Below are 8175 nucleotides of genomic sequence, written 5' to 3'. Positions count from 1 at the left end.
GAATCATTATAAGTGATAGTCTTTTCTTCAACTTTAATAGGTGCAACTACTTTTACTTCAATGGGAGGATTATATTTAAACCACTTCTCCTTAGGGAGATCAACATGAGTAGCAAAGGATTCATAGAAAGAAGCTACTATCTCATAGTCAAGTCCATATTTAGTACTAAATTCACGGAAAGCATCGGTATCCATAAAAGATTCAACACAATCAAACTTTCGGGTTATACCTAACTCCTTACCTTCGTCGAGATCTGATACGTTTCCAACGTATCTATAATTTTTGATTGTTCCATGCTATTATATTATCAACCTTGGATGTTTTATATGCATTTATATGCTATTTTATATGATTTTTGGGACTAACTTATTAACCTAGAGCCCACTGTCAATTTCTGTTTTTTCTTTGTTTTTGAGTTTTACAGAAAAGGAATACCAAACGGAGTCCAATTGACGTGCCAATTTTTGACGATTTTCTGTGGACCAAAAGAAGACCCTGGAGTAAAAGAGTTGGGCCAGAAGAGTCTCGGGCCATCCACGAGGGTGGGGGGCACGCCCACCCCCCGGGCGCATGGGCCTACCTCGTGGACGACTCGGGCACCTTATTGATGTGAGACCTACGCCAAAAATTCCTATAAATACATAAACCTCCAGAAAATAACCTAGATCGGGAATTCCGCCACCACAAGCCTCTGTAGCCACCGAAAAACAATCTAGACCCGTTCCGGCACCCTGCCGGAGGGGGAAATCCCTCTCCGGTGGCCATCTTCATCATCCCGGCGCTCTCCATGATGAGGAGGGCGTAGTTCTACCTCGGGGATGATGGTATGTACCAGTAGCTATGTGTTTGATCTCTCTCTCTCTCGTGTTCTTGATTCAGCACGATCTTGATGTATCGCGAGTGTAACATCCCACATTTTCAATTTGGAATGTTATACATAGATCATTCATGCATATCATATTTTCATTTGCATATTTGTTTTGTGATCCTCGAAATTCTATGCAACTCAAGGACCCACGGAGAGAGTTGGGGATTTCACCGTTTTCATATTTGAATTTTATCAAATATCAAAACGAGAATCATTTGTTTTAATTATTTTTTTTCTCTCCGAAAATATTTCATATTAAAATATAAGAGAGGAGATACTATGAATTCTCCAAAATAAAGAAAATATGGGAGGAAAAATATTAAAAACAAATAAAGATTTTATTTGGATTTTAATGCTATTTTATTTGAATTAGGAAAAATATGTGTTTTTCAAAATTGCATAAGAGTCCTAAATAAATGTTCACCTTGTCCGGCATATTTTTATAGGGCGGGGAAAATTTATTTCGGAATTTTTGGAGTCTGTTTAGTATTTCTTTTCTTTATTTTTCTGCGACATGTTTAAAAAAAAGGAAACCGACCTACTGGGCCGTGTCCGCCTGGGACACCGACCGGGCCGGCCTCTTATAAGCCGCGGTCCGCTAGCCCCCCCAACCCTAGCCGCCCCAAGCCCCGCACCCCAGCCGCCGGCGCCCGCGCTAGCGCTGCCGTCGCCCGCTGTCGCCGCCGCCACGTCGCCGCCCGCCCGCTGCGCCGCGCCGCCGACCCCGCTGGAGTTGTCGTCGACCCCGCCGGAGTTCCCGCTGCCGCCGCCGTCACATTTGCCGAGGTAGTCACCGGTTTTTAAAAAAACCATTTGGTTTTATTTCGAAAACCTAGATTCGTTTTTTGCGGACGTTCGTCCATACGTTCGTCGGTTTTCTGTCGGTTTATTTATTTTGCGGACGTTCGTCCGTACGTTCATTTTAACGAACGCCGTTCATTTGTTAGTCACAGACAGCGAACGTTTGTTCGTTAGCCTGTTCATCAGTTTTTCTTTTTCCAGGGTTTTCCGCGATTATTTTTCGATCACGATTTCCGCCCTGTTTTTCGTTTTAGTTTTCTTATTGCTCGTTTGTCGGAATCAGGAGATTCAAGCGCCTGGATCTTCGTCTCAAAGCCCTCTTTGTGTTTATCCAACTTGAACAAGATTTTGGTACTGTAAAATTTGACTTTAGTCCAGATTAGCAATCGGATCTTGTTTCTTTCGCAGTTTGAGTTTCATTGCTCCGTTTGATTTGATTCTTTTTGCAAACCGGAGTTCTTCAGTTGATCTTTCTGGTTAGATCTTCTTATTTGAGTTTTACCCATGCATCTTTGCTTTATTGCTTATGTATGCTATTGTTTGTTTGCGATACAACACCCGGAGTGCGGAGCGTGCTACTATGAGTCCCTAGGATTTGCAGATCGTCAGCAAGGCAAGTAACACTTTGATCATACCCCTTTATCACCCAATTTTATGCATTAGTTTCAACCCTCACACATTGAATGAGTAGGATCTCTTAACATGTGGGTCTGGGAAGTAGATGATGAGGTAGAACCTATTACCTGTTTTATTATCAAACCCCTGGGAGTTACTTCTACGTTATGCTTATATTGCCATGGTATGCTCGTAGACGTGGATTCGGTTTGAGTGTATCCATGACAGATGTGAGTTGTTAATTAATGATTCAACTTAAGGTGGCTACTTTAATACACATTTGGGTGGATTGCTTGTGGGCACCTGGAGAATCCAGTGTTGTCCTAGGATATCCCGGAGTACCCGTGTGATCATCCTACGGTCCGCCACCCAGGCTCAAAGGGATCATAAGACTATTCATGCTAGAAACTTCCATGTGCAGCCACAAGCCATTATGGGCTCTCGCAGAGTTGAGTAAGTTGCGTGAGCTCTTGAGGAGGTGGACTAGCAGATGTAGGGGATTGTAGGTGTACCGGTCTGCCCGGAGTATAGAGCAAATGTTTCTGAAAGATTGTGTCTCGGTCATCCGTTTCGCAAACACCATGTAGTGCGAGAAATCCAACGGAGGAGATCAAGTCTTGTGGGGAAAAGTGCGCAAACCTCTACAGAGTGTACAAACTAATCATGGTTAGCCGTGTCCCTGGTTATGGACATCTTGAGTATCTGGTTCGTGTCATATGGATCTCATCACTCTAAACTAATTTGTTGGGTTGATAATTACTTTTAATTGGGATTGAGTTGGAGGAACCTTCTCAATGTTGTTCAACTACCATGATAGTTAAATAAAATGTATTCCTTTGTTGTAGGGAAAATTAGCATTTCACAAAACATTTTAACCATAGAGCCTCCACCAGCCATATATGCATGTAGTGATAGTTTTTATCTGTTCATTACTCTCCTGTGTTACAATGCCAACATATTCCATGTGCTGATCCATTTTCGGGCTGCAACGTATCATGTTGTAGACTTTTCAGACGAGGAGTAAGGGGCGATAGGTCGTTTGTCATGCACTCAGCTATGCCGTTGGAGTTGATGGACTCACTTTATCTTCCAAGCCTTCCGCTGTTATCGTATTAGATGGCCTTAATCCATATTTATTGTAATAAGTTCTCTCTTGAGACATTCGATGTAATAAGTGTGTGATTGCCACTCTGTTATAAATCCGTCGAGTACTGTGTGTGTCAGCATTACCGATCCAGGGATGACACTGAAGCACAGAGACTTGACCGTTTGAGGTCGGGTCGCTACAAGATGGTACCAGAGCACACGCTGAATGTTGGACACGACCACTAAGAAAAGCCATAGGCCACTCTTCTCTACTCATTTCTGACTTCTCTCGATTTTCTACTCTTTAGGATGGCGGACTCAAGGAACAAGTTTGCACAACCGGATGAAGACACACCTTTTGGACGACACTTGAAGGAAGTCACTATGTACCTGAACATTGGAATACCAAGCTTCACCGGGACCTATACCGCCACTTTACCAGAAGAGGAGGACTGGATGATTCAAGTTCAAGTTCCAGGAAGGACGTTCACGCCAGTCACTAAACCCATAGAGTTTTCCTTTGATGCACCCACCTACAGTCTAGGCAAGAGTATGGCAGCCCACATTGCTATAGGACGCATCGGCGAAGTTTACCACAAGGAGCTTAAGGACACTATCTACCAGATGTGTGGGCGCCGAGATGAGCAATGGGAGATGATCAGCACCAGGAAGGACGGGTCCATTTCCACATTCATCTAGGAATTAAACCATCACATTCGTCGTCAGGAGAACCAGATGTGCGCAAGCATGATAGATATGAAGAAGGCGATGATCAGGATCACAGAGCTAGAAGAAGAGCTTAAGTCTACACGCGATGGTATGAGGAGGAAATGATGATACTTGTGGAGAAGAATGACAACATAACCAGGAAGCTAGGAGTTTTTATGGGAGACCCCGCGCCAGGAGGAGAAGACAACAAACCTAAGGAGATTCGTTCTGAAGACTACATTATCATCGACGACACCGACTCCGACCCTGATAGTAGTGATGATGACTATGAAGACGAAGCTGGAGCGGATATCATGGAGTCTTCCACCGATCAAAATTTCTAGTAGACCACCATACTATTAGTAGTACTCCCCCATGTAAATATTAGTAGTCTGAGCACTATAACGATTGTATGCCCTTGCTTGATTGATTGAGTGATATGATATGATTGTGTTTGTCTCATGTGCATATGGGTAGTGTTTTCTCATTAGACCTCATTCTATTCTAGTCTCTTCCCTCTAAACCCATTAGATGCCTCCGAGACATGACCCCGGGTTTGCCTTCCCACCGGAGCTCACTCAGTTGATCCAGCAGCAGAATACATTGATGCAGTTGCTAGTTCAGAACCAAGGCAACAACAACAACCCTCCGCCACCACCACCAGTTGACAACTTAGCCCGCTTTCTGAGGTTGTAGCCGCCGGTGTTTTCCAGTAGCACCGAGCCAATAGTTGCTGATGATTGGCTATGTAGGATTGGAAGGTAGTTAACCACTGTCGGTTGCACAGATGCTGAGAAGGTGTGTTTTGCCGCACACCAATTGGATGGACCCGCAGCCAGATGGTGGGAGAATTACACAACCACTTTCCCTATAGCCAATGTCACTTGGGAGCAGTTTCAGCAATCATTCCGCACCGCTCACGTATCCACTAGAGCTATGAGCATGAAGAAGCTTGAGTTTCGCAACTTACGCCAAGGGAACCATACTGTAGGCCAATACGTGGAGGAGTTTAGTAAGTTATCCCGCTATGCTACAGATGATGTGGCCACAGATGCCGCGAAGCAGGAGAAGTTTATGGAAGGGTTGAATGATGAGATGAGTATGCAGGTAATGGTGGCCACATTTAACAACTACCAGGAGTTGGTAGATAAAGCTCTCATGATCGAAGGGAAGCAGCAGCAGATAGAGAGCCGCAAGAGGAAATATGGACAAGGGAAGTACAATTCAGGAGCTCAGCACAAGCCTCGCTTTACCCCGAACTCGGGAGGGCTTACCCATAACCATGGAGGACACACTCACAATGGAGGAAGTTCTCATAATCATAATGGCCCAAAGAATGGGAATGGGAATGGGAATGGAGCAAGCAGCAATCAGAACCGCTCCAATCCAGCTACACCTGCCAAGAGGGACCTAAGCCACGTTACTTGTTTCAAATGCGGGAAGACTGGACACTATGCCACTGAGTGCCCTGAAGCGAAGAACGGAAATGGTAATGGGAGCTCTAGGAAGAAGCCCAATCCATTTAACAAAGGACAAGTGAACCACCTGAACGTGGAGGAGGTTGAAGAGCAACCAGATGCAGTTATCAGTAAGTTTTTAGTTAAGTCGTTTACCGTAATCGTTCTTTTTGATACTGGTGCATCACATTCATACATATCAAGGGGACTTGTGGATAAGTATAAGTTTCCCACTAAAGTTCTTAAGACACCTATGCTAGTAACCTCACCCGGAGCCGAGTATATGGCAAGCAGTGGATGTTTTCAGATGCCATTAACCATAGGTAGTCATGTTTTCCCCTCTGACTTGATAATTTTGGAGTCGCAAGGATTGGATGTGATACTAGGAATGATTGGATGTCGATGTATGGAGGAAACATCGATTGTGCCAGTAAGTCAATTCTACTTACCACTCCGGAGGGAAAAAGGATCAAGTATGTATCCAGGCATGTGCCAAGGAGAACCCAAGTAAATTCTCTCACGGGAGTTGTTCAGGAGGAAGTGTCTATTGTGAAGGATTACCCAGATGTATTTCTAGAGGAGTTACCAAGCATGCTGCCAGATCGAGACATAGAGTTTTTGATAGAGTTGTTGACAGGCACCGGGCCTATATCAAAGAGACCATACCGGATGCCCGCGAATTATCTGGAGAAGATCAAGAAACAGATTAAGGAGTTATTGGAGAAAGGTTACATTCGACGAAGTTCCTCACCATAGGGAGCCCCAGTGTTATTGGTTGAGAAGAAGGATAAGTCTCTGAGAATGGTTGTTGATTATCGGTCATTGAATGAAGTGACAATCAAGAACAAGTACCCACTGCCGATGATCAATGATCTGTTTGACCAGCTGCAAGGAGCTAAAGTGTTTTCAAAGATCGATCTGCGATCAGGATATCACCAACTGAAGATTCGAGAAAAGGATATACCTAAGATAGATTTTACCACAAGGTATGGGCTATATGAGTACACGGTTATGTCATTTGGATTGACTAATGCCCCTGCATATTTCATGAGTATGATGAATAAGGTGTTCATGGACTTCTTGGATAAGTTTGTTGTGGTGTTCATTGATGATATCTTGGTATACTCAAAGGATGAAGAGGAACACAAGGAGCATTTGCGTTTAGTTCTCGAGAAGCTCAGGGAACATCAGTTATATGCCAAGTTCAGCAAATGCTAGTTTTGGTTGAAGGAAGTTGGATTTCTTGGACATGTTATATCAGGAGAAGGTATAACAGTAGATCCTACCAAGGTTAAATCAGTCACTGAGTGGTTGGCACCCACCTCAGTTGGAGAGATCCGCAGTTTTCTTGGACTTGCGGGATACTATCAGAGATTCATTGAAAATTTGTCTATGATTGCGAAGCCTATGACGACATTGTTGAAGAAGGACACTAAGTTCTATTGGACTGAAGAATGTGAAGCAAGTTTCCAGGAGTTGAAGAAATGTTTGACTACGGCTCCAGTGCTGATTCTACCGGATATACGCAAGGATTTCCAAGTGTATTGCGACGCATCTCGCTTAGGACTTGGAGGAGTACTTATGCAAGACGGAAGAGTTGTCTCATATGCCTCACGACAACTTCAACCGCATGAGTTGAATTATGCCACGCATGATTTGGAGTTGGCAGCGGTAGTGCATGCGCTAAAAACCTAGAGACATTTTCTTACTGGGAACCATTGTGATGTGTACATGGATCATAAGAGTTTGAAGTACATTTTCACACAGAAGGAGTTGAACCTCAGGCAAAGGAGATGGTTGGAGCTTATAAAGGATTACGATATGAAATTTCAATATCATCCAGGCAAGGCCAATGTCGTAGCAGACGCTTTGAGCCGGAAGAGTTATGCCAATACCTTAGTAACAGGAGGTTTGCCAAGGGAGTTAGCAGAAGATTTTAGGGAGCTACGTTTAGAGATTGTTCCTAGAGGTTTTGTTACAACCATGGAAGTTCAGTCGACATTGTTGGGAAAGATTCGAGAGGCCCAGAAGGAGGACAAAGAAATTGTCGAGATAAAGGAGAAGATGAGTGAAGGCAAAGCCAAAGGTTTTCATGAGGATGAGCATGACACCTTGTGGTTCGAGGACCGGATATATGAGACCAATAATGCAGAGATCAGGAAGTTAATACTACAGGAAACTCATGACTCGCCATACTCGATACACCCCGGAAACACCAAGATGTATTTGGATCTGAAGGAGCGTTTCTGGTGGACTGGTATGAAGAAGGATATTGCCGAGTATGTAGCCGTATGTGACGTGTGTCAGAGAGTGAAGGCAGAACATCAGAAGCCAGCAGGATTATTGCAGCCTATGCCGATACCCGAATGGAAGTGTGATAAGCTTGGCATGGATTTTATCACCGGATTACCCAGGACCCGATCGGGATACAATTCTATCTGGGTAGTAGTGGACCGCTTGACCAAAGTAGCTCACTTTATCCCAGTGAAAACCACATATACAAGTGCGAAGTTGGCCAAGATATACATGACCAGGATCGTATGTCTGCACAGAGTCCTGAGGACCATCGTATTAGATAGAGGAATAGAGTTTACTTCAAAGTTTTGGCACCAATTGCACCAGACTTTGGGGACCAGGTTG

This window comes from Triticum urartu, chromosome 4, assembly GCF_003073215.2.
Source record: "Triticum urartu cultivar G1812 chromosome 4, Tu2.1, whole genome shotgun sequence".
In the NCBI taxonomy this organism is placed as follows: Eukaryota; Viridiplantae; Streptophyta; class Magnoliopsida; order Poales; family Poaceae; genus Triticum; species Triticum urartu.
The sequence above is the reverse complement of the archived record's forward strand: the minus strand, read 5'-3'. Positions refer to the sequence as shown.